Source organism: Myotis davidii, unplaced genomic scaffold (genome assembly GCF_000327345.1).
Source record: "Myotis davidii unplaced genomic scaffold, ASM32734v1 scaffold240, whole genome shotgun sequence".
In the NCBI taxonomy this organism is placed as follows: domain Eukaryota; kingdom Metazoa; phylum Chordata; class Mammalia; order Chiroptera; family Vespertilionidae; genus Myotis; species Myotis davidii.
Window position 1 is genome coordinate 481,508 of NW_006292334.1, and position 4,093 is coordinate 485,600.

Genomic DNA, 4,093 nt, shown 5'->3' on the forward strand with positions numbered 1-4,093 from the left:
AGGTCCTTGAGTTTGTAATGCCACCATGTATGCCTCCCTGAGCTTGTCAGGTTTAGTATGTGGCTACTTTTTCATCCGCACCATCATAATGGTTTTCACGTGGCTGAGCCTGGTGCCTGCCTGGGGGCTCTGTTGGTGTGCCTCAGGACACCCTGCCTCTCCTCTAGAGGCACACGTCCAGCTCTCAGGGAAGCTTCGTCACACGGTGGAACTGGGAGGCAGAGAGAAGCTCGCGGCCCCCTGCCCCTGACAGCACCCTGCCCCTGACTGCCGGTTTGCACCAGTGTGCTGTATTTAAGGAGAGAGGCCGAAGTATTTGGTCCCATAGTTTGTGTTTAGAATAAAAATACAGAGAAGGTGGTCATTTATTAAATAGGTTTTATTGAACACCAATTTAGTTTCCAGAACATCTCAGATCCATTGTCAATGATAAAAAGTTTTACAAGTTTAATATGTACCCAGTCCTAGTTTTAGACCTTCACATGTATTTTCATTTCATTCTCATGAAAGACCCGTGAGGTAGATACTCCTGTGAATATCCTCATTCTACAGATGAGGGAACTCAGGCCCAAAGAGGTCAAGCAAGTTGCCCAAATGGCACAGCTGGTTGGAGTCTGGGGAGCTGGGGTCCCACACAGTCAGGCTCCAGTGCCTGTATCTAAGCTCCACGCCTTGGGTTTCACGCTCAGGGGACCTTCACGTGCTCAGGAGGACGTGTGGTTACAGACTAGCATTTCAGCAGCGCTCACAAATGAAGGCTTTCTTGGCAGGATATTTCTTTAAGATGATACTCAAACATTTATTTTTAGTAAAATTTATTACATACTGGTAACACAAGTATGAATGCACGCTGCTTGGTTGTAGTATTTGTAGTCGGAGCATAAAAATACCCTATAATGAGGTTTTATTTATTTTCAGTTTTTTGTTGTTTTTTTAAAATTTGGTCTTCCACCTTTCTGGTGTCTGTGGACACAAATTTGGCCTTGAGTTGTGGCCATGTACAATAGAAAAACAACAGCTACCATTTATTGAGGGATTATAGCTAGCTCTTTATACGCATTATCTTTTTAAGTCCCTAAATCGACTTTAAGTATCATTGTTGTTATTTTACAGAAGAGGAAACTGAAGTTTATATAATGTAACTGAGGTCGGAGAGGACATATCAGAGCTAATAAATGAAAAGGGCAGGATTCAAACCCAGGTCTCCCTGATTCCAAGGCCTGTGCAGATGAGCGCCACACCCTCTGTCGGCTTGGTAGACTCCGGGCATCATGATACCACATTATGTCAGAGTCCACCATGTGCACACATGTACCTCTGGAATTCAAACAAGTGTTATTGAGCACTAGCTAAGTTTTGGGATTACTCCTTGGTACACTGTCAAAGATACACCATTTTGAAAGAGAAATTGGAAGGACAGGTGAGGTAAGATTTACTGAGAGCTTTTTAACTCTACACATGTTCTCATTTCACCCCACACACAATCCTATGTGATAGGTGCTATGATTGGTTATCACGCATCTACAGACCAGGAAACTGAGTCCCATGTACATTGCTTAGTGAATAGATACCTTTGGCTGAAAGGGTCAATAAAGCCTTGGTGGTACACAATGTGCCAGGCATATATGGTGTGCTATGTAAGAAGTATTATGTTCGGAACTAGCCATGCTCCGACTTGCAATTCCATTTAATTGTGCCATATTCATACATCTAGTTTCCTAACTGAGACTGTTCGCCCCTGTGAGCAGGAGTCCTGTCTCTGAGGTCTCACTCTTACCCTGGCTGGACCAGAGCTGGCAAAAATTCCCTCCTCAAAATCTTTATGGACTGTGTGTGTCAGGAGCATGTGAGGGGATCTAGTTGTGGGTGTAAAGCCACAGAGCTCTGTGTGTCAAGTGTGAAAATATTGCTGACTTTTGAACCCAGGGCTCCTCTTTTCTCCCTTCCTGGGAACATAAGAGTAGATGATAAAAGCAGAGTCGTTTTCTGAAGGGAAGTGTTAGTATGTAATTTCAGCCACAGGCGGGTCTCTTCTGTTCCTCCAATACTGGGCATGGCCAGCCCTGCTGTAGCTGGTTGAAGGGGACCAAACCTCTCAGGAAGACGGACTTGGTTCCGTTTGACCAGCCAGAGCAGGAGGCAGCTCCATAGGGAGTGGCTGCAGGCAACCGCTAGTGTGAGGATTCCTTGGTATATCGCAAGCATCATTGGTCCAAGCCTGCAACACAGAGAGAACCAGCATTAGCATGAGTCAGATCCCAGTGGATTTCCTTGCCCAGAATATCCTCTCACGGGGTTTGTGAAAACCATACATAATTTTTATTTTAAATTGCATGACTTTGTTTTATTTCCTTTCTTTGATCCTTATTCTTTTTTTCAAATATAAACATCATGAAGAACTAAAAAGATACAGAAAATTGTAGAAGGTGGAAAACGAAAGTTTCTCATAATTCTCTCTCTTCCCATCTTTCAAAATAAATTTTAACATTTTGGTTTATATTATGTGAATATCTTACATTTTAATTCTTATAATACTAGTAAATTAAAAATTATGGTTTTTTTATTCAAATGGGATACATATATAGACGAATATATGTAATACATATGTAAGTTGTGACACATAATGATAAAACCAATATCCACAAACAATCATCTACTTAGAAAGAGAACCTTACCAATATTATGAGGCTTCTAGAATGCTTTTCCCAATTTAGTTCTTTAATTTCTCCTCAGAGGTAACTATTATTCTGAGTTCCATTTAAAAATATAGTTTTTACCATTTATGCATATATTCCTAAATAACATCTTGCTCATTTTTTAATATAATGGCATCATACCATAGGCATTCTTTTGCGACTTGTTATTTTCAGTTCAAATGCAAACTTCCCCTATAGTGATTGGCAGCTGCAGTTTATTCATTTTTATTGCTTTATAGTTTTCTAATATGTGAACGCACTACATTTTATTGAGTAATTATTTTTTCGGCGATAGACATTAAAGTTATTTGATTTGACAAATGTGTGACATGGAAAACTTTGATTCTTGTAGATTTTAAAGGAGAAATCTGGATTCCAGTGTGAAAGAACTTATGGGGCGACCTTGCAAAAGAGAAGCAACATGTGGGGGTGGAGGCAGACATTTATGTTGTAACCTGCTCTTCAAGTGATTCTGATGCAGCTAAAGTTTGAGAACCACCGGACTGGAGAGGTCCTTACTGGTGTCTTTCTATTTCTGAGTGTGATCAAGGGGGTAGGGAGGTGATTAAGCAGAGACTCTCCCTAGTAAGGCATCCTGGCTATCTGCATGATGTATTTGAACAGGTGGGGAAAGAGGAAGGAAGGAAGGAAGGAAGGATAGTTTAAATGATGTCAGAACTGCCCTCGGGGTAGGGGTTACCTGCCCTTTTATTTTTTCTCCCCGATGAAGAGAAGTGTAATTGAGTAGAAAGCCTGTGGTCTTGGTGTCGCACTTACGTGATTTCAAATACCACTTGGTTCCTGGCTCTACATTTTATTTAGTAATTTGCTCTTAGGAAGTTACGTCACATCTTTAAACCTCAGTTTCACATCTGCGTATTTGGGGAGGGTAGCTGCCTTGCCTATCTGTTGCAAGGCTTAGTGAAAACCAAGGAAAGGTGGCCAACACTAAGTCCCCAGTGGGCACGATGGACACTCTCTGGGGTCGGGGAGTCTTCGAAACAATTCTGATTGTTTTTGAGGCCAAGAGTTTCACTCTCAACGCCAACCTGTCCTTCATGTATATTCCTTCCGTCAGGTATGAAGTTGGAAACCACTTCAGGCAAAGCAGAACTGGTTTAACCAACAAGGCAGACATCCGCCAGATGGACCCCCTGTTGGGAGCTCTGTCCGGAATAAATAAGATGTTCCAGAAATCAAAGAACCCAACAAGGCACTGTAGAAACAACAGCTAGTTGGAAGCACACTGGGATGGTGGTGGCGGGAAAGCACGGGTTCTACGATGTCCGGACAGGGTGATGTTGAGGCTTCTTTCTTGTGCGGAGTCTCCTCTTTCTTGGCATGCATCCCGCTGGCTCAGCACCAGGCATCTTACCTTCACCCTCTTTCTCCTACCA

At 42.4% G+C, this 4,093-nt stretch overlaps 1 long non-coding RNA gene across 1 annotated transcript in view; it reads right to left on the minus strand.

Moving 5' to 3' along the window:
• Positions 1 to 361: 361 nt before the first annotated feature.
• LOC107183398 overlaps positions 362 to 4,093 on the minus strand; it is a 13,757-nt gene continuing 10,025 nt past the window's right edge. The window contains exon 2 of the long non-coding RNA XR_001514195.1: positions 362 to 2,218. This is a non-coding gene — a long non-coding RNA (uncharacterized LOC107183398). The remainder of the gene's footprint in view (positions 2,219 to 4,093) is intronic.